This window comes from Rhea pennata, chromosome Z (genome assembly GCF_028389875.1).
Source record: "Rhea pennata isolate bPtePen1 chromosome Z, bPtePen1.pri, whole genome shotgun sequence".
Classification (NCBI taxonomy): Eukaryota; Metazoa; Chordata; class Aves; order Rheiformes; family Rheidae; genus Rhea; species Rhea pennata.
Genome location: NC_084702.1, coordinates 2,734,448 through 2,756,810, shown reverse-complemented (window position 1 = coordinate 2,756,810; position 22,363 = coordinate 2,734,448).

Below are 22,363 nucleotides of genomic sequence, written 5' to 3'. Positions count from 1 at the left end.
GCTGCACACAGGGATGTGCCTGTCACCTGGGAAAGGTGTGGGAGATGCTGTGCCCACAAGCCCTCCTGGAGACAGGCTGAAGGGCGGCTCTGGTGGGATGGGGAGAGACTCTTGTGTCAAAGCCAGCAGGAAGCAGCATTTCTATGCAGGAACTGCTCGCCCGAGTGGGGCTGTGCTGGGGAAGGGGCAAGAAGGCAGCTGCAAGCCTATGTTGCGGGGGTGGGGGTGGCAGACCCAGAGCAGAGCCTGCAACACTGTGAGGGCAGGGCTACTCCACTGCGGGTATGGCCAATGTGTGGGGCATAGGCCTGGAGGCAGAAGAGCTGCTGAGAGCTGGTTCCAGGGTAAAGCAGAGGTGCAAACCTCTTTGGGTTGCTTGCCCTGAGAAGGTGTGCAGCTCCTGGGACTAAAGCAGGAGGCTTTCCAGGATGCTTTGGGGTCAGTCAAGGTGTTTTTCCCTTGGGAACACCCCTCAGTGCCAACCACTCTCCATATGCTTTTGGGGTGTAACAAGCGCTTTGAGGAGGTCAGCCAAGTCTGGGAAGCCCTGGACTGGATGTACTTGTCAATGCACCGAGGGGGAGCACAGCCCCACAGGAAGGCTGCCAAGGTTCCCAAGTGCTAGAAACAGGTCTGCCAGGAAGCTGTCTTCTCATGGTCTCAACAGGTCTCCCCAGAGTCTTTTCCCGAGGTGGGTTTTGGGGGAGAGGGTGCTCTGAGGTGGTTCTTCGCTTTTTGCTTGTCTCTTTGGTTTGGTTGGGTCTGGCTTGGTGGGCTTCAGCTTTGGTTTGCATTGGCAAAACTAGTCCCTCTCTGTAGCCAGAGTGACCTGCTCTGGGGCTTGCTCTGATCTCACTGAGGAGAGGCTGTACAGTTCGTTAAAGCAGCTCTGGTTGCCTTCTGCGCCCACTGGGTGGGGCGTGGGTCAGCGGGGTTTAGCTTGAATGCCCCCTCACCTTGCCCAAAGAAAGCAAGTAAAGGACACAGAGAAAAAGAAATCAACGGATAAAGGAGTCATTGCCTTGTGCCCTTGAAGTGAGTGTGGGTCGTCTTGCAGTTCCAGCCCACAAGTCGGAGCTACTAAGTCCCTGGCCAAGACTTGCAATGCACTGCCACGTGTATTCTCCAAGGCTTGGGACTGTCTTGCCCCCCAGGGTGCTCTCTGTGGCCCGTGGCCGTCCTGAGGTTGTCTCGGAATCACTGTGACTCCTTGCCAAATGCTGTGGGATGCCCAGAGGGCCTGGCAGCCCTGCGAACACTGACTGTTCTGATGCTTTGTAGCGGGTGCAGTAAGCTGCAGGTAGCTTGCTGACAGACCTGTGTGTGTTCGCACGTGTGTGCCTGGGTGTGCGCAGGCACGCACACATTCCCACAGCACTTACAGGGAATGCGAGCTGCCAAGAAGGAACAAGTCTTTTCATTCCCAAGACACTGCTAGTTAGTTTTTATAGGCTGGAAACAGGAAGAGGCAGGATATTCAAGAGCTTCCCCTGCGTGCCTATTCTTACTCAGCACGAGTGGCAGCAAGTCCACCGGTGCAGCTCGGAGCTTGCTATTGAAACCCCTGTTCAGGTTTTCTGCGGAAGAGACCAAAAGGCCCCAGAATTCTGCAACACACTGACTGGACCTGATATTCAGCACACGTGCATCCACTGCCTGGGATTTCCTCTGAAAGAAGAGTGTTGAAGCCCAGCTACATCCTGCTCGCTCTGCTCCAAAGGCAGTCACAAGATGGCGAGGACCATCTCCTCCTGGTGCTACCTGGTCGCCGTCTCGGAGAGAGAGCCTGACCAACCTCTTGTCTCCAGGAGATGCCGTCCCTGTGCCCCACCAATGACCCCAACAACAGAGGAAGGCTCGGGGCAGATGGGCAAAGGCGAGGTGCCCCTGCAGCTCAGGCAGAGTGTAGCATGTGCCTCACCAGTCACAGCTGAGAACTGATGTTTATCTCAATGCACAAGGCACCAGCCAAGGACCTCTGTGTTAGGGAAGGGTAAGCAGCTGTATCTGTTGAGTGGATCCACAGGTGTAAATATTTCTTGCTGAGCTGAGCAAAGGAATGTGAAGGTCTCCCTGAGATTATGCAGACCAGCATGAGGGAAGGTCGTACGTGGCTCAGCCCAACAGAGAGGGTGAAAGCTGAACAACTGACAAAGGGACTGTGGGGAGAGCACAGGCTTGAGCTGGCGTCAACCCACGTCTGCCTTCCTGGGCAGGCAGGGGCGGCGCAGCGTCGTGCCAGCGAGCATGTTATAATCACGTTGGTGTTGTGACTGACCTATGTAAGTGTACGTTTATATTGTGATTTTGGTATATTGCTGCATGGCTCTGCTAAATCAAAAATCCCCTGTAACATCATGTATCTTCAAGGGAAGCTTTGATATTAAACACTGCAGTCTCTGTGTTTGGAATACCTAAAAGCATCTGGTCGGAGAGCACTGGACTCTGGCATGAATCAGCTTAAAGGACAAGTTGTTCCCAAGGGTGACTATTTTTTTTTCCTATTGCTAGCATTTGGGGAATACCAGGAGTTCTGATTTAAGGTTACAGTGGTGCCTCACACTGAGGGGTGGAGGGCAGTGACAAGACCATCTGTGGACGGGAGTGCTGCCATGAAAGGGTTTGTAAACCTTATGAAGAGTAAGAAAGGATGGGAAGAGCCAGCTGACAACATTGAAAACTTGAAGAAAGAGCAAGCCTTTGCTGGTTGTTAGAAAGGTGCCTGCGAGCAGCAGCGGGAAAGTTGGAAAAGGAGACCTGTAAGAATAACATGCAAGAAAGAGAGAAAGAAACAGTTATGAAAGAGGACATGATGTATAAAGCAAGTTGCACCGAGTGAGAAATGCAGAAGAGGTTCTTAGAACTGCAGACCCATGGCACAGCCCATGCGCCCCACAGCATAGGCGTCCTTACTGCGGTCTGCTCCACTGGAGCCTATTACAGGAACCGCCGCAACGCATACTGTTAGAAACGAGATATGCCAATTCAAGATCGATGATTACATGAGTAAGATTTATTGATGCACAACTGCAATTGCAGGTGCGCTCCTAGGCAGAGGCCGCGGGCAAGGAGTCCTCGCGTCAGGACTGGCACCTCCCGAGAGCTCCCGCCCTTCACCCGCCTCAGCTCCTCATTGGCCGACGATGCTGAGCTCACAGTCTCCGTGCTGCATGGGGTGAGCTTCGCCTGGCGTCTCAGCCTCCCTTATAAGGGGATGAACCACCTGTCGGCTCCCTATTGGCTAATAAACATGTCGCAGCGAAAGCCCTTTTGCAGGCCGCCGTCTCCTTTTTATCTCTAAGAGTCTGCAAGGTGGCGCTCGCCGCAGCTCAGGTTAGGTTACCAGCTTACCTGTTTGTCCCAACTTTGAAGTTATCTAACGTTCCTGTAAAAGCAAGGCAGCGAGGAGCTGTGGCTGGTGCTGGCTGGTGCGTGGAGGTGGGCAACAGCTCTGGGCGCTCGTCGCCAGAGCCGACGCTGCCTGTGCTTCCGCTTGCTCTGCCTGCCAGAGGTGGCCGGGCTCCCTGAGAGCGGGGCACGCTTGCAGAGAGGAGGTGAGCTGTGTGCGGCATGTGCTGCACGGGCCAGGCCATGGGCTGGGGGCGGTGGGGCTTGGGGAGCTGTTGGGGCTACAGCTGCAGCATGCCTGCCCACGGGCAAGGGCTGTACCTGTGCCGGCATGCATGCCCCTGGCATGACTGCGCGGGAGCAGGGTGCCTGCTCATGGTCGCTGTGCATGAGAGCATCGTTTTGAGCAGCCACAAGTGTGTGTGAGTGTGCACGTGTGTGTGAGTGTGGGCTGGTGAGTGTGCCTGTGTGTGCGTGCGTGCAAGCCGGGGAGGGCAGTGACCGCATGAGTGTCCGTGCGAGCACAAGGGCTGGACCCACTCACGTTGTGCTGGTTCCCAGCGTGCAGCCCAAGCCATGGAGGTGGCTGAAGCGAAGGTGGCCCTGCAGCGGGTGAGGATGGAGAACTGTGAGCTCCTGAATCTCCTGGAGACCCTGGAGGTGGAGCATGAGGCGCTGCAGAGCAGAAACTCCCACCTGAAAGAGCAGCTGGCCAGGTGGGGTGATGCTGATGTCACTTGCTGTGGGGATGCAGGAGGCTGGGGAGGCTGGGCTGCGAACGATGGGAGAGGAAGGGGAGGCTGGTGGTAAGGCTGGTGCTGGGCAGATCTGAGGGTGCCGCATTGCTGCAGGCTGCAGAGGCCCAGGAAGGTGGCCGAGCAGCCCGAAGGGCTGCTGGCTGAGGTGAGCAAGCTGCGGGAGCAGCTGGAGCAAAGCCAGCAGGAGAGGGGCTGCTGCAGGGAGCTGCTGCGGTATCTGGTAAGCGTGGAGAGCTGCTGGTTCATGGGCTTGGGGCAGCCCCATCTGCAGGGCTGCTCAGGGCCTTGTGTGCCCTGCTCTGAAGCCCTGCTGTGTGCCTTTTCCATGCAGCAGGAGGAGAAGCAGGAGCTGCAGGACACTGCCCAAAAGCTTCTGGTGGAGAACTGTGCCCTCGGGCAGCAGCACTACAGATGCCGCCAGGAGCTGCAGGGCCTGGAGCAGCTGCTGCTGCATCTGGGGGTGAGCTGGGGTGGGGGCCTCTGCCAGTCCCCTGGTGCCCACAGAGCTGGGTGCCAGAGGGGAGCCAGTGGCAAGGGGCAGTGCTGGAGCAGGAGAAGAGTGCCGAGAACACCGGAAGGGCACAGGGCCTTGGACGTGCTGCCAGGAGGAGATCTCTTGGGAGACACACTGTGCCCTGATGGGTGCTCCTCTTCCTCTCCTCTCCTCTTCCTCTGCTCTCCTGCAGGAACGCTTGCAGGCAGCCCAGCAGGAGCGAGCTGTGAGGCTGCGGGAGCTGGACGAGGTACAGGGCAGAGGGAGAGTGCTGGTGGCAGTGTGCATGGCAGCGAGCCGGCGCTGGGGTCGATGCACCCCACGGCCTCTGGCAGCGATGGGTGTGGACAGCGTTGGTGTCAGGAGCCGGGTTCCGTGCTGGTCCTTTCCCGGCCTGGTCTGTCACCCACCCTGCCTGCAGTCTGGGGCTGGGGGACTGCGAGGGGCCAGAGCCCTGGGGTTGGATGGGGCAGGGGCTGCCCAGGTGCCAGCCGCCCTCCCTGCAGCCTATGCCCCGTGTCCTGCAGGAGAAAGAGCGCTTGGGCCAGCTGAAGGAGCAGCTGCATCAGCAGCAGGAGCGAGCCAAGGTAGTGCCCAGGGGCCAGGGCGGAGGGAGGCTGGTGGATGCCCACCGGCCGGCTGCTTTGGCGAGGCTGTAGCAGGCACACACAGCGTGACCTTCCCTCTACCAGGCGCTGCATGCTGCAGTTCGGCAGCTCCGGGAGGAAGTGGAGGAGCTGGAGCTGCAGAATGCCTAGTGAGCGGGGACGGGGCCACCTCTGCCCTGCGAGCTCGGCAGGGGCTGGGTGCCGCAGCTGGCTCCCGTGCCAGCTGCAGGCAGCATCTGGGAGTCTACGGAGCATGTGGCAGGCCAGGCGAGTCTGATCCCTGCTGGGGATCCCCAGCGGTCAGTGGTGGTCCAAGGAAGCCCTGTTGCCTGCAGCAATCAGCAGATGCAGATGGAGGCTGAGGTGGAGGGAGCTGTGCTGCCAGAGCTGGTGGAAGCCCAGCTGGTAAGGGGTAGAGGCAGAGCCAAGGGCTGCCACGACTGGCCAGCGGGGTCTTGCTGGGCTCAGGGGTGCCGTGCAGCCCCATGCAGCCCCACAAGTGTCCTTTTTTGGTGTTGACTTGCAGGAGAGGGAGGAGAAGGCAAAGAGGTGGGTCATCGGTACCTGGCTGCAGTGAGTTGCTCGAGTCCCTTGTTGCGACCCTGGGGCCCAAATGTGAGCAGCTGTGCAGCAAGTGGGACTCACCCTGGGGGGTCCTGCTCACTGGCTGTGGGCTTTGCAGCTGGGAAATAGGCCCCAGGAGTGTCTTCATGGTTCCGGGCTTCCTTCTGGGCGGGCTGAGGTGGCTCTTTGGCAAGGCTCCCCGAGGAGGGAGCGGCGAGCAGTGTGTGCAGGGCAGATGGTGGGCTTCCCTGAAGGCAGCGTTGGCGGTGGGGCAGGCAAGGGCTGGGATGCACCTGCCGTGCCCCAACTCCCACCCTCTGCTGTCCCTCAGGAGACTCTGCGTGCTCTTTGTCTGCCTGGAGCTGGTGGTGGGCGCCGTGGTGGGCGCTGTGGTGTTCTACGCCTTCAGGTATGACCAGGAGCTCCTCTACCGGCTGCTGCTGTGGCTCCTCCCCGAGCAGTACTACGTGCATCTCGCGTACCTGCTGGGAGAGAGCCTGCGCCTGTGGAGCGAGGGGCTGCTGCCGTCCTGACAGCCACTGCAGCCCCGCATCTCCAGCGGCCTCTGCCTCCCGGAGCTGCAGGGCGAGCACAGAATAAAAGGTCCTTGGTGCCCCCCTTGGAGCAGTCGCATGTGCTTTGTGCATGCCCAGGGAGAAGACCTTTGGGCTGGGGCGGTGGGTGGTGGGCAGGGATTGCGAGGGGACTGCCGGCAAGGGCGAGACGCGTGTGAGCAAGGGGGGCGAGCGTGTGCCGCCTTGTGGGCTGCCGCCGTGGTGGGGAGCAGGGCTGGGCCTGGAGTGCTGGGGGCCAAGCTGCCCACTCACCGTGGGTGGCCAAAGGAGGTGAGGGCTGGCAAGGCTGTGGGGCTGTGGTAGGGGAGCAGGAGAGCCCTTGGAGGGCTGCTCGGGGCCCAAGGGGCTTGGTGCCCACAGCTGCACACAGGGATGTGCCTGTCACCTGGGAAAGGTGTGGGAGATGCTGTGCCCACAAGCCCTCCTGGAGACAGGCTGAAGGGCGGCTCTGGTGGGATGGGGAGAGACTCTTGTGTCAAAGCCAGCAGGAAGCAGCATTTCTATGCAGGAACTGCTCGCCCGAGTGGGGCTGTGCTGGGGAAGGGGCAAGAAGGCAGCTGCAAGCCTATGTTGCGGGGGTGGGGGTGGCAGACCCAGAGCAGAGCCTGCAACACTGTGAGGGCAGGGCTACTCCACTGCGGGTATGGCCAATGTGTGGGGCATAGGCCTGGAGGCAGAAGAGCTGCTGAGAGCTGGTTCCAGGGTAAAGCAGAAATGCAAACCTCTTTGGGTTGCTTGCCCTGAGAAGGTGTGCAGCTCCTGGGACTAAAGCAGGAGGCTTTCCAGGATGCTTTGGGGTCAGTCAAGGTGTTTTTCCCTTGGGAACACCCCTCAGTGCCAACCACTCTCCATATGCTTTTGGGGTGTAACAAGCGCCTTGAGGAGGTCGGCCAAGTCTGGGGAACCCTGGACTGGATGTACTTGTCAATGCACCGAGGGGGAGCACAGCCCCACAGGAAGGCTGCCAAGGTTCCCAAGTGCTAGAAACAGGTCTGCCAGGAAGCTGTCTTCTCATGGTCTCAACAGGTCTCCCCAGAGTCTTTTCCCGAGGTGGGTTTTGGGGGAGAGGGTGCTCTGAGGTGGTTCTTCGCTTTTTGCTTGTCTCTTTGGTTTGGTTGGGTCTGGCTTGGTGGGCTTCAGCTTTGGTTTGCATTGGCAAAACTAGTCCCTCTCTGTAGCCAGAGTGACCTGCTCTGGGGCTTGCTCTGATCTCACTGAGGAGAGGCTGTACAGTTCGTTAAAGCAGCTCTGGTTGCCTTCTGCGCCCACTGGGTGGGGCGTGGGTCAGCGGGGTTTAGCTTGAATGCCCCCTCACCTTGCCCAAAGAAAGCAAGTAAAGGACACAGAGAAAAAGAAATCAACGGATAAAGGAGTCATTGCCTTGTGCCCTTGAAGTGAGTGTGGGTCGTCTTGCAGTTCCAGCCCACAAGTCGGAGCTACTAAGTCCCTGGCCAAGACTTGCAATGCACTGCCACGTGTATTCTCCAAGGCTTGGGACTGTCTTGCCCCCCAGGGTGCTCTCTGTGGCCCGTGGCCGTCCCGAGGTTGTCTCGGAATCACTGTGACTCGTGGCCAAGTGCAGTGGGATGCCCAGAGGGCCTGGCAGCCCTGCGAACACTGACTGTTCTGATGCTTTGTAGCGGGTGCAGTAAGCTGCAGGTAGCTTGCTGACAGACCTGTGTGTGTTTGCACGTGTGTGCCTGGGTGTGCGCAGGCACGCACACATTCCCACAGCACTTACAGGGAATGCGAGCTGCCAAGAAGGAACAAGTCTTTTCATTCCCAAGACACTGCTAGTTAGTTTTTATAGGCTGGAAACAGGAAGAGGCAGGATATTCAAGAGCTTCCCCTGCGTGCCTATTCTTACTCAGCACGAGTGGCAGCAAGTCCACCGGTGCAGCTCGGAGCTTGCTATTGAAACCCCTGTTCAGGTTTTCTGCGGAAGAGACCAAAAGGCCCCAGAATTCTGCAACACACTGACTGGACCTGATATTCAGCACACGTGCATCCACTGCCTGGGATTTCCTCTGAAAGAAGAGTGTTGAAGCCCAGCTACATCCTGCTCGCTCTGCTCCAAAGGCAGTCACAAGATGGCGAGGACCATCTCCTCCTGGTGCTACCTGGTCGCCGTCTCGGAGAGAGAGCCTGACCAACCTCTTGTCTCCAGGAGATGCCGTCCCTGTGCCCCACCAATGACCCCAACAACAGAGGAAGGCTTGGGGCAGATGGGCAAAGGCGAGGTGCCCCTGCAGCTCAGGCATAGTGTAGCATGTGCCTCACCAGTCACAGCTGAGAACTGATGTTTATCTCAATGCACAAGGCACCAGCCAAGGACCTCTGTGTTAGGGAAGGGTAAGCAGCTGTATCTGTTGAGTGGATCCACAGGTGTAAATATTTCTTGCTGAGCTGAGCAAAGGAATGTGAAGGTCTCCCTGAGATTATGCAGACCAGCATGAGGGAAGGTCGTACATGGCTCAGCCCAACAGAGAGGGTGAAAGCTGAACAACTGACAAAGGGACTGTGGGGAGAGCACAGGCTTGAGCTGGTGTCAACCCACGTCTGCCTTCCTGGGCAGGCAGGGGCGGTGCAGCGTCGTGCCAGCGAGCATGTTATAATCACGTTGGTGTTGTGACTGACCTATGTAAGTGTACGTTTATATTGTGATTTTGGTATATTGCTGCATGGCTCTGCTAAATCAAAAATCCCCTGTAACATCATGTATCTTCAAGGGAAGCTTTGATATTAAACACTGCAGTCTCTGTGTTTGGAATACCTAAAAGCATCTGGTCGGAGAGCACTGGACTCTGGCATGAATCAGCTTAAAGGACAAGTTGTTCCCAAGGGTGACTATTTTTTTTTCCTATTGCTAGCATTTGGGGAATACCAGGAGTTCTGATTTAAGGTTACAGTGGTGCCTCACACTGAGGGGTGGAGGGCAGTGACAAGACCATCTGTGGACAGGAGTGCTGCCATGAAAGGGTTTGTAAACCTTATGAAGAGTAAGAAAGGATGGGAAGAGCCAGCTGACAACATTGAAAACTTGAAGAAAGAGCAAGCCTTTGCTGGTTGTTAGAAAGGTGCCTGCGAGCAGCAGCGGGAAAGTTGGAAAAGGAGACCTGTAAGAATAACATGCAAGAAAGAGAGAAAGAAACAGTTATGAAAGAGGACATGATGTATAAAGCAAGTTGCACCGAGTGAGAAATGCAGAAGAGGTTCTTAGAACTGCAGACCCATGGCACAGCCCATGCGCCCCACAGCATAGGCGTCCTTACTGCGGTCTGCTCCACTGGAGCCTATTACAGGAACCGCCGCAACGCATACTGTTAGAAACGAGATATGCCAATTCAAGATCGATGATTACATGAGTAAGATTTATTGATGCACAACTGCAATTGCAGGTGCGCTCCTAGGCAGAGGCCGCGGGCAAGGAGTCCTCGCGTCAGGACTGGCACCTCCCGAGAGCTCCCGCCCTTCACCCGCCTCAGCTCCTCATTGGCCGACGATGCTGAGCTCACAGTCTCCGTGCTGCATGGGGTGAGCTTCGCCTGGCGTCTCAGCCTCCCTTATAAGGGGATGAACCACCTGTCGGCTCCCTATTGGCTAATAAACATGTCGCAGCGAAAGCCCTTTTGCAAGCCGCCATCTCCTTTTTATCTCTAAGAGTCTGCAAGGTGGCGCTCGCCGCAGCTCAGGTTAGGTTACCAGCTTACCTATTTGTCCCAACTTTGAAGTTATCTAACGTTCCTGTAAAAGCAAGGCAGCGAGGAGCTGTGGCTGGTGCTGGCTGGTGCGTGGAGGTGGGCAACAGCTCTGGGTGCTCGTCGCCAGAGCCGACGCTGCCTGTGCTTCCGCTTGCTCTGCCTGCCAGAGGTGGCCGGGCTCCCTGAGAGCGGGGCACGCTTGCAGAGACGAGGTGAGCTGCGTGCGGCATGTGCTGCACGGGCCAGGCCATGGGCTGGGGGCAGTGGGGCTTGGGGAGCTGTTGGGGCTACAGCTGCAGCATGCCTGCCCACGGGCAAGGGCTGTACCTGTGCCGGCATGCATGCCCCTGGCATGACTGCGCGGGAGCAGGGTGCCTGCTCATGGTCGCTGTGCATGAGAGCATCGTTTTGAGCAGCCACAAGTGTGTGTGAGTGTGCACGTGTGTGTGAGTGTGGGCTGGTGAGTGTGCCTGTGTGTGCGTGCGTGCAAGCCGGGGAGGGCAGTGACCGCATGAGTGTCCGGGCGAGCACAAGGGCTGGACCCACTCACGTTGTGCTGGTTCCCAGCGTGCAGCCCAAGCCATGGAGGAGGCTGAAGCGAAGGTGGCCCTGCAGCGGGTGAGGATGGAGAACTGTGAGCTCCTGAATCTCCTGGAGACCCTGGAGGTGGAGCATGAGGCGCTGCAGAGCAGAAACTCCCACCTGAAAGAGCAGCTGGCCAGGTGGGGTGATGCTGATGTCACTTGCTGTGGGGATGCAGGAGGCTGGGGAGGCTGGGCTGCGAACGATGGGAGAGGAAGGGGAGGCTGGTGGTAAGGCTGGTGCTGGGCAGATCTGAGGGTGCCGCATTGCTGCAGGCTGCAGAGGCCCAGGAAGGTGGCCGAGCAGCCCGAAGGGCTGCTGGCTGAGGTGAGCAAGCTGCGGGAGCAGCTGGAGCAAAGCCAGCAGGAGAGGGGCTGCTGCAGGGAGCTGCTGCGGTATCTGGTAAGCGTGGAGAGCTGCTGGTTCATGGGCTTGGGGCAGCCCCATCTGCAGGGCTGCTCAGGGCCTTGTGTGCCCTGCTCTGAAGCCCTGCTGTGTGCCTTTTCCATGCAGCAGGAGGAGAAGCAGGAGCTGCAGGACACTGCCCAAAAGCTTCTGGTGGAGAACTGTGCCCTCGGGCAGCAGCACTACAGATGCCGCCAGGAGCTGCAGGGCCTGGAGCAGCTGCTGCCGCATCTGGGGGTGAGCTGGGGTGGGGGCCTCTGCCAGTCCCCTGGTGCCCACAGAGCTGGGTGCCAGAGGGGAGCCAGTGGCAAGGGGCAGTGCTGGAGCAGGAGAAGAGTGCCGAGAACACCGGAAGGGCACAGGGCCTGGGACGTGCTGCCAGGAGGAGATCTCTTGGGAGACACACTGTGCCCTGATGGGTGCTCCTCTTCCTCTCCTCTCCTCTTCCTCTGCTCTCCTGCAGGAACGCTTGCAGGCAGCCCAGCAGGAGCGAGCTGTGAGGCTGCGGGAGCTGGACGAGGTACAGGGCAGAGGGAGAGTGCTGGTGGCAGTGTGCATGGCAGCGAGCCGGCGCTGGGGTCGATGCACCCCACGGCCTCTGGCAGCGATGGGTGTGGACAGCGTTGGTGTCAGGAGCCGGGTTCCGTGCTGGCCCTTTCCCGGCCTGGTCTGTCACCCACCCTGCCTGCAGCCTGGGGCTGGGGGACTGCGAGGGGCCAGAGCCCTGGGGTTGGATGGGACAGGGGCTGCCCAGGTGCCAGCCGCCCTCCCTGCAGCCTATGCCCCGTGTCCTGCAGGAGAAAGAGCGCTTGGGCCAGCTGAAGGAGCAGCTGCATCAGCAGCAGGAGCGAGTCAAGGTAGTGCCCAGGGGCCAGGGCGGAGGAAGGCTGGTGGATGCCCACCGGCCGGCTGCTTTGGCGAGGCTGTAGCAGGCACACACAGCGTGACCTTCCCTCTACCAGGCGCTGCATGCTGCAGTTCGGCAGCTCCGGGAGGAAGTGGAGGAGCTGGAGCTGCAGAATGCCTAGTGAGCGGGGACGGGGCCACCTCTGCCCTGCGAGCTCGGCAGGGGCTGGGTGCCGCAGCTGGCTCCCGTGCCAGCTGCAGGCAGCATCTGGGAGTCTACGGAGCATGTGGCAGGCCAGGCGAGTCTGATCCCTGCTGGGGATCCCCAGCGGTCAGTGGTGGTCCAAGGAAGCCCTGTTGCCTGCAGCAATCAGCAGATGCAGATGGAGGCTGAGGTGGAGGGAGCTGTGCTGCCAGAGCTGGTGGAAGCCCAGCTGGTAAGGGGTAGAGGCAGAGCCAAGGGCTGCCACGACTGGCCAGCGGGGTCTTGCTGGGCTCAGGGGTGCCGTGCAGCCCCATGCAGCCCCACAAGTGTCCTTTTTTGGTGTTGACTTGCAGGAGAGGGAGGAGAAGGCAAAGAGGTGGGGCATCGGTACCTGGCTGCAGTGAGTTGCTCGAGTCCCTTGTTGCGACCCTGGGGCCCAAATGTGAGCAGCTGTGCAGCAAGTGGGACTCACCCTGGGGGGTCCTGCTCACTGGCTGTGGGCTTTGCAGCTGGGAAATAGGCCCCAGGAGTGTCTTCATGGTTCCGGGCTTCCTTCTGGGCGGGCTGAGGTGGCTCTTTGGCAAGGCTCCCCGAGGAGGGAGCGGCGAGCAGTGTGTGCAGGGCAGATGGTGGGCTTCCCTGAAGGCAGCGTTGGCGGTGGGGCAGGCAAGGGCTGGGATGCACCTGCCGTGCCCCAACTCCCACCCTCTGCTGTCCCTCAGGAGACTCTGCGTGCTCTTTGTCTGCCTGGAGCTGGTGGTGGGCGCCGTGGTGGGCGCTGTGGTGTTCTACGCCTTCAGGTATGACCAGGAGCTCCTCTACCGGCTGCTGCTGTGGCTCCTCCCCGAGCAGTACTACGTGCATCTCGCGTACCTGCTGGGAGAGAGCCTGCGCCTGTGGAGCGAGGGGCTGCTGCCGTCCTGACAGCCACTGCAGCCCCGCATCTCCAGCGGCCTCTGCCTCCCGGAGCTGCAGGGCGAGCACAGAATAAAAGGTCCTTGGTGCCCCCCTTGGAGCAGTCGCATGTGCTTTGTGCATGCCCAGGGAGAAGACCTTTGGGCTGGGGCGGTGGGTGGTGGGCAGGGATTGCGAGGGGACTGCCGGCAAGGGCGAGACGCGTGTGAGCAAGGGGGGCGAGCGTGTGCCGCCTTGTGGGCTGCCGCCGTGGTGGGGAGCAGGGCTGGGCCTGGAGTGCTGGGGGCCAAGCTGCCCACTCACCGTGGGTGGGCGAAGGGAGGTGAGGGCTGGCAAGGCTGTGGGGCTGCGGTAGGGGAGCAGGAGAGCCCTTGGAGGGCTGCTCGGGGCCCAAGGGGCTTTCTGCCCACAGCTGCACACAGGGATGTGCCTGTCACCTGGGAAAGGTGTGGGAGATGCTGTGCCCACAAGCCCTCCTGGAGACAGGCTGAAGGGCGGCTCTGGTGGGATGGGGAGAGACTCTTGTGTCAAAGCCAGCAGGAAGCAGCATTTCTATGCAGGAACTGCTCGCCCGAGTGGGGCTGTGCTGGGGAAGGGGCAAGAAGGCAGCTGCAAGCCTATGTTGCGGGGGTGGGGGTGGCAGACCCAGAGCAGAGCCTGCAACACTGTGAGGGCAGGGCTACTCCACTGCGGGTATGGCCAATGTGTGGGGCATAGGCCTGGAGGCAGAAGAGCTGCTGAGAGCTGGTTCCAGGGTAAAGCAGAGGTGCAAACCTCTTTGGGTTGCTTGCCCTGAGAAGGTGTGCAGCTCCTGGGACTAAAGCAGGAGGCTTTCCAGGATGCTTTGGGGTCAGTCAAGGTGTTTTTCCCTTGGGAACACCCCTCAGTGCCAACCACTCTCCATATGCTTTTGGGGTGTAACAAGCGCTTTGAGGAGGTCAGCCAAGTCTGGGGAGCCCTGGACTGGATGTACTTGTCAATGCACCGAGGGGGAGCACAGCCCCACAGGAAGGCTGCCAAGGTTCCCAAGTGCTAGAAACAGGTCTGCCAGGAAGCTGTCTTCTCATGGTCTCAACAGGTCTCCCCAGAGTCTTTTCCCGAGGTGGGTTTTGGGGGAGAGGGTGCTCTGAGGTGGTTCTTCGCTTTTTGCTTGTCTCTTTGGTTTGGTTGGGTCTGGCTTGGTGGGCTTCAGCTTTGGTTTGCATTGGCAAAACTAGTCCCTCTCTGTAGCCAGAGTGACCTGCTCTGGGGCTTGCTCTGATCTCACTGAGGAGAGGCTGTACAGTTCGTTAAAGCAGCTCTGGTTGCCTTCTGCGCCCACTGGGTGGGGCGTGGGTCAGCGGGGTTTAGCTTGAATGCCCCCTCACCTTGCCCAAAGAAAGCAAGTAAAGGACACAGAGAAAAAGAAATCAACGGATAAAGGAGTCATTGCCTTGTGCCCTTGAAGTGAGTGTGGGTCGTCTTGCAGTTCCAGCCCACAAGTCGGAGCTACTAAGTCCCTGGCCAAGACTTGCAATGCACTGCCACGTGTATTCTCCAAGGCTTGGGACTGTCTTGCCCCCCAGGGTGCTCTCTGTGGCCCGTGGCCGTCCCGAGGTTGTCTCGGAATCACTGTGACTCGTGGCCAAGTGCAGTGGGATGCCCAGAGGGCCTGGCAGCCCTGCGAACACTGACTGTTCTGATGCTTTGTAGCGGGTGCAGTAAGCTGCAGGTAGCTTGCTGACAGACCTGTGTGTGTTTGCACGTGTGTGCCTGGGTGTGCGCAGGCACGCACACATTCCCACAGCACTTACAGGGAATGCGAGCTGCCAAGAAGGAACAAGTCTTTTCATTCCCAAGACACTGCTAGTTAGTTTTTATAGGCTGGAAACAGGAAGAGGCAGGATATTCAAGAGCTTCCCCTGCGTGCCTATTCTTACTCAGCACGAGTGGCAGCAAGTCCACCGGTGCAGCTCGGAGCTTGCTATTGAAACCCCTGTTCAGGTTTTCTGCGGAAGAGACCAAAAGGCCCCAGAATTCTGCAACACACTGACTGGACCTGATATTCAGCACACGTGCATCCACTGCCTGGGATTTCCTCTGAAAGAAGAGTGTTGAAGCCCAGCTACATCCTGCTCGCTCTGCTCCAAAGGCAGTCACAAGATGGCGAGGACCATCTCCTCCTGGTGCTACCTGGTCGCCGTCTCGGAGAGAGAGCCTGACCAACCTCTTGTCTCCAGGAGATGCCGTCCCTGTGCCCCACCAATGACCCCAACAACAGAGGAAGGCTCGGGGCAGATGGGCAAAGGCGAGGTGCCCCTGCAGCTCAGGCATAGTGTAGCATGTGCCTCACCAGTCACAGCTGAGAACTGATGTTTATCTCAATGCACAAGGCACCAGCCAAGGACCTCTGTGTTAGGGAAGGGTAAGCAGCTGTATCTGTTGAGTGGATCCACAGGTGTAAATATTTCTTGCTGAGCTGAGCAAAGGAATGTGAAGGTCTCCCTGAGATTATGCAGACCAGCATGAGGGAAGGTCGTACGTGGCTCAGCCCAACAGAGAGGGTGAAAGCTGAACAACTGACAAAGGGACTGTGGGGAGAGCACAGGCTTGAGCTGGCGTCAACCCACGTCTGCCTTCCTGGGCAGGCAGGGGCGGCGCAGCGTCGTGCCAGTGAGCATGTTATAATCACGTTGGTGTTGTGACTGACCTATGTAAGTGTACGTTTATATTGTGATTTTGGTATATTGCTGCATGGCTCTGCTAAATCAAAAATCCCCTGTAACATCATGTATCTTCAAGGGAAGCTTTGATATTAAACACTGCAGTCTCTGTGTTTGGAATACCTAAAAGCATCTGGTCGGAGAGCACTGGACTCTGGCATGAATCAGCTTAAAGGACAAGTTGTTCCCAAGGGTGACTATTTTTTTTCCTATTGCTAGCATTCGGGGAATACCAGGAGTTCTGACTTAAGGTTACAGTGGTGCCTCACACTGAGGGGTGGAGGGCAGTGACAAGACCATCTGTGGACGGGAGTGCTGCCATGAAAGGGTTTGTAAACCTTATGAAGAGTAAGAAAGGATGGGAAGAGCCAGCTGACAACATTGAAAACTTGAAGAAAGAGCAAGCCTTTGCTGGTTGTTAGAAAGGTGCCTGCGAGCAGCAGCGGGAAAGTTGGAAAAGGAGACCTGTAAGAATAACATGCAAGAAAGAGAGAAAGAAACAGTTATGAAAGAGGACATGATGTATAAAGCAAGTTGCACCGAGTGAGAAATGCAGAAGAGGTTCTTAGAACTGCAGACCCATGGCACAGCCCATGCGCCCCACAGCATAGGGGTCCTTACTGCGGTCTGCTCCACTGGAGCTTATTACAGGAACCGCCGCAACGCATACTGTTAGAAACGAGATATGCCAATTCAAGATCGATGATTACATGAGTAAGATTTATTGATGCACAACTGCAATTGCAGGTGCGCTCCTAGGCAGAGGCCGCGGGCAAGGAGTCCTCGCGTCAGGACTGGCACCTCCCGAGAGCTCCCGCCCTTCACCCGCCTCAGCTCCTCATTGGCCGACGATGCTGAGCTCACAGTCTCCGTGCTGCATGGGGTGAGCTTTGCCTGGCGTCTCAGCCTCCCTTATAAGGGGATGAACCACCTGTCGGCTCCCTATTGGCTAATAAACATGTCGCAGCGAAAGCCCTTTTGCAGGCCGCCATCTCCTTTTTATCTCCAAGAGTCTGCAAGGTGGCGCTCGCTGCAGCTCAGGTTAGGTTACCAGCTTACCTGTTTGTCCCAACTTTGAAGTTATCTAACGTTCCTGTAAAAGCAAGGCAGCGAGGAGCTGTGGCTGGTGCTGGCTGGTGCGTGGAGGTGGGCAACAGCTCTGGGCGCTCGTCGCCAGAGCCGACGCTGCCTGTGCTTCCGCTTGCCCTGCCTGCCAGAGGTGGCTGGGCTCCCTGAGAGCGGGGCACGCTTGCAGAGAGGAGGTGAGCTGCGTGCGGCATGTGCTGCACGGGCCGGGCCATGGGCTGGGGGCGGTGGGGCTTGGGGAGCTGTTGGGGCTACAGCTGCAGCATGCCTGCCCACGGGCAAGGGCTGTACGTGTGCCAGCGCGCACGACCTTGGCATGACTGCGCGGGAGCAGGGTGCCTGCTCATGGTCCCTGTGCACGAGAGCATCGTTTTGAGCAGCCACAAGTGTGTGTGAGTGTGCACGTGTGTGTGAGTGTGGGCTGGTGAGTGTGCCTGTGTGTGCGTGCGTGCAAGCTGGGGAGGGCAGTGACCGCATGAGTGTCCGGGCGAGCACAAGGGCTCGACCCACTCACGTTGTGCTGGTTCCCAGCGTGCAGCCCAAGCCATGGAGGTGGCTGAAGCGAAGGTGGCCCTGCAGCGGGTGAGGATGGAGAACTGTGAGCTCCTGAATCTCCTGGAGACCCTGGAGGTGGAGCATGAGGCGCTGCAGAGCAGAAACTCCCACCTGACAGAGCAGCTGGCCAGGTGGGGTGATGCTGATGTCACTTGCTGTGGGGATGCAGGAGGCTGGGGAGGCTGGGCTGCGAACGATGGGAGAGGAAGGGGAGGCTGGTGGTAAGGCTGGTGTTTGGCAGGTCTGAGGGTGCCGCATTGCTGCAGGCTGCAGAGGCCCAGGAAGGTGGCCGAGCAGCCCGAAGGGCTGCTGGCTGAGGTGAGCAAGCTGCGGGAGCAGCTGGAGCAAAGCCAGCAGGAGAGGGGCTGCTGCAGGGAGCTGCTGCGGTATCTGGTAAGCGTGGAGAGCTGCTGGTTCATGGGCTTGGGGCAGCCCCATCTGCAGGGCTGCTCAGGGCCTTGTGTGCCCTGCTCTGAAGCCCTGCTGTGTGCCTTTTCCATGCAGCAGGAGGAGAAGCAGGAGCTGCAGGACACTGCCCAAAAGCTTCTGGTGGAGAACTGTGCCCTCGGGCAGCAGCACTACAGATGCCGCCAGGAGCTGCAGGGCCTGGAGCAGCTGCTGCCGCATCTGGGGGTGAGCTGGGGTGGGGGCCTCTGCCAGTCCCCTGGTGCCCACAGAGCTGGGTGCCAGAGGGGAGCCAGTGGCAAGGGGCAGTGCTGGAGCAGGAGAAGAGTGCCGAGAACACCGGAAGGGCACAGGGCCTGGGACGTGCTGCCAGGAGGAGATCTCTTGGGAGACACACTGTGCCCTGATGGGTGCTCCTCTTCCTCTCCTCTCCTCTTCCTCTGCTCTCCTGCAGGAACGCTTGCAGGCAGCCCAGCAGGAGCGAGCTGTGAGGCTGCGGGAGCTGGACGAGGTACAGGGCAGAGGGAGAGTGCTGGTGGCAGTGTGCATGGCAGCGAGCCGGCGCTGGGGTCGATGCACCCCACGGCCTCTGGCAGCGATGGGTGTGGACAGCGTTGGTGTCAGGAGCCGAGTTCCGTGCTGGCCCTTTCCCGGCCTGGTCTGTCACCCACCCTGCCTGCAGCCTGGGGCTGGGGGACTGCGAGGGGCCAGAGCCCTGGGGTTGGATGGGACAGGGGCTGCCCAGGTGCCAGCCGCCCTCCCTGCAGCCTATGCCCCGTGTCCTGCAGGAGAAAGAGCGCTTGGGCCAGCTGAAGGAGCAGCTGCATCAGCAGCAGGAGCGAGTCAAGGTAGTGCCCAGGGGCCAGGGCGGAGGGAGGCTGGTGGATGCCCACCGGCCGGCTGCTTTGGCGAGGCTGTAGCAGGCACACACAGCGTGACCTTCCCTCTACCAGGCGCTGCATGCTGCAGTTCGGCAGCTCCGGGAGGAAGTGGAGGAGCTGGAGCTGCAGAATGCCTAGTGAGCGGGGACGGGGCCACCTCTGCCCTGCGAGCTCGGCAGGGGCTGGGTGCCGCAGCTGGCTCCCGTGCCAGCTGCAGGCAGCATCTGGGAGTCTACGGAGCATGTGGCAGGCCAGGCGAGTCTGATCCCTGCTGGGGATCCCCAGCGGTCAGTGGTGGTCCAAGGAAGCCCTGTTGCCTGCAGCAATCAGCAGATGCAGATGGAGGCTGAGGTGGAGGGAGCTGTGCTGCCAGAGCTGGTGGAAGCCCAGCTGGTAAGGGGTAGAGGCAGAGCCAAGGGCTGCCACGACTGGCCAGCGGGGTCTTGCTGGGCTCAGGGGTGCCGTGCAGCCCCATGCAGCCCCACAAGTGTCCTTTTTTGGTGTTGACTTGCAGGAGAGGGAGGAGAAGGCAAAGAGGTGGGTCATCGGTACCTGGCTGCAGTGAGTTGCTCGAGTCCCTTGTTGCGACCCTGGGGCCCAAATGTGAGCAGCTGTGCAGCAAGTGGGACTCACCCTGGGGGGTCCTGCTCACTGGCTGTGGGCTTTGCAGCTGGGAAATAGGCCCCAGGAGTGTCTTCATGGTTCCGGGCTTCCTTCTGGGCGGGCTGAGGTGGCTCTTTGGCAAGGCTCCCCGAGGAGGGAGCGGCGAGCAGTGTGTGCAGGGCAGATGGTGGGCTTCCCTGAAGGCAGCGTTGGCGGTGGGGCAGGCAAGGGCTGGGATGCACCTGCCGTGCCCCAACTCCCACCCTCTGCTGTCCCTCAGGAGACTCTGCGTGCTCTTTGTCTGCCTGGAGCTGGTGGTGGGCGCCGTGGTGGGCGCTGTGGTGTTCTACGCCTTCAGGTATGACCAGGAGCTCCTCTACCGGCTGCTGCTGTGGCTCCTCCCCGAGCAGTACTACGCGCATCTCGCGTACCTGCTGGGAGAGAGCCTGCGCCTGTGGAGCGAGGGGCTGCTGCCGTCCTGACAGCCACTGCAGCCCCGCATCTCCAGCGGCCTCTGCCTCCCGGAGCTGCAGGGCGAGCACAGAATAAAAGGTCCTTGGTGCCCCCCTTGGAGCAGTCGCATGTGCTTTGTGCATGCCCAGGGAGAAGACCTTTGGGCTGGGGCGGTGGGTGGTGGGCAGGGATTGCGAGGGGACTGCCGGCAAGGGCGAGACGCGTGTGAGCAAGGGGGGCGAGCGTGTGCCGCCTTGTGGGCTGCCGCCGTGGTGGGGAGCAGGGCTGGGCCTGGAGTGCTGGGGGCCAAGCTGCCCACTCACCGTGGGTGGGCGAAGGGAGGTGAGGGCTGGCAAGGCTGTGGGGCTGCGGTAGGGGAGCAGGAGAGCCCTTGGAGGGCTGCTCGGGGCCCAAGGGGCTTTCTGCCCACAGCTGCACACAGGGATGTGCCTGTCACCTGGGAAAGGTGTGGGAGATGCTGTGCCCACAAGCCCTCCTGGAGACAGGCTGAAGGGCGGCTCTGGTGGGATGGGGAGAGACTCTTGTGTCAAAGCCAGCAGGAAGCAGCATTTCTATGCAGGAACTGCTCGCCCGAGTGGGGCTGTGCTGGGGAAGGGGCAAGAAGGCAGCTGCAAGCCTATGTTGCGGGGGTGGGGGTGGCAGACCCAGAGCAGAGCCTGCAACACTGTGAGGGCAGGGCTACTCCACTGCGGGTATGGCCAATGTGTGGGGCATAGGCCTGGAGGCAGAAGAGCTGCTGAGAGCTGGTTCCAGGGTAAAGCAGAGGTGCAAACCTCTTTGGGTTGCTTGCCCTGAGAAGGTGTGCAGCTCCTGGGACTAAAGCAGGAGGCTTTCCAGGATGCTTTGGGGTCAGTCAAGGTGTTTTTCCCTTGGGAACACCCCTCAGTGCCAACCACTCTCCATATGCTTTTGGGGTGTAACAAGCGCTTTGAGGAGGTCAGCCAAGTCTGGGGAGCCCTGGACTGGATGTACTTGTCAATGCACCGAGGGGGAGCACAGCCCCACAGGAAGGCTGCCAAGGTTCCCAAGTGCTAGAAACAGGTCTGCCAGGAAGCTGTCTTCTCATGGTCTCAACAGGTCTCCCCAGAGTCTTTTCCCGAGGTGGGTTTTGGGGGAGAGGGTGCTCTGAGGTGGTTCTTCGCTTTTTGCTTGTCTCTTTGGTTTGGTTGGGTCTGGCTTGGTGGGCTTCAGCTTTGGTTTGCATTGGCAAAACTAGTCCCTCTCTGTAGCCAGAGTGACCTGCTCTGGGGCTTGCTCTGATCTCACTGAGGAGAGGCTGTACAGTTCGTTAAAGCAGCTCTGGTTGCCTTCTGCGCCCACTGGGTGGGGCGTGGGTCAGCGGGGTTTAGCTTGAATGCCCCCTCACCTTGCCCAAAGAAAGCAAGTAAAGGACACAGAGAAAAAGAAATCAACGGATAAAGGAGTCATTGCCTTGTGCCCTTGAAGTGAGTGTGGGTCGTCTTGCAGTTCCAGCCCACAAGTCGGAGCTACTAAGTCCCTGGCCAAGACTTGCAATGCACTGCCACGTGTATTCTCCAAGGCTTGGGACTGTCTTGCCCCCCAGGGTGCTCTCTGTGGCCCGTGGCCGTCCCGAGGTTGTCTCGGAATCACTGTGACTCGTGGCCAAGTGCAGTGGGATGCCCAGAGGGCCTGGCAGCCCTGCGAACACTGACCTGATGCTTTGTAGCGGGTGCAGTAAGCTGCAGGTAGCTTGCTGACAGACCTGTGTGTGTTTGCACGTGTGTGCCTGGATGTGCGCAGGCACGCACACATTCCCACAGCACTTACAGGGAATGCGAGCTGCCAAGAAGGAACAAGTCTTTTCATTCCCAAGACACTGCTAGTTAGTTTTTATAGGCTGGAAACAGGAAGAGGCAGGATATTCAAGAGCTTCCCCTGCGTGCCTATTCTTACTCAGCACGAGTGGCAGCAAGTCCACCGGTGCAGCTCGGAGCTTGCTATTGAAACCCCTGTTCAGGTTTTCTGCGGAAGAGACCAAAAGGCCCCAGAATTCTGCAACACACTGACTGGACCTGATATTCAGCACACGTGCATCCACTGCCTGGGATTTCCTCTGAAAGAAGAGTGTTGAAGCCCAGCTACATCCTGCTCGCTCTGCTCCAAAGGCAGTCACAAGATGGCGAGGACCATCCCCTCCTGGTGCTACCTGGTCGCCGTCTCGGAGAGAGAGCCTGACCAACCTCTTGTCTCCAGGAGATGCCGTCCCTGTGCCCCACCAATGACCCCAACAACAGAGGAAGGCTTGGGGCAGATGGGCAAAGGCGAGGTGCCCCTGCAGCTCAGGCATAGTGTAGCATGTGCCTCACCAGTCACAGCTGAGAACTGATGTTTATCTCAATGCACAAGGCACCAGCCAAGGACCTCTGTGTTAGGGAAGGGTAAGCAGCTGTATCTGTTGAGTGGATCCACAGGTGTAAATATTTCTTGCTGAGCTGAGCAAAGGAATGTGAAGGTCTCCCTGAGATTATGCAGACCAGCATGAGGGAAGGTCGTACGTGGCTCAGCCCAACAGAGAGGGTGAAAGCTGAACAACTGACAAAGGGACTGTGGGGAGAGCACAGGCTTGAGCTGGCGTCAACCCACGTCTGCCTTCCTGGGCAGGCAGGGGCGGTGCAGCGTCGTGCCAGCGAGCATGT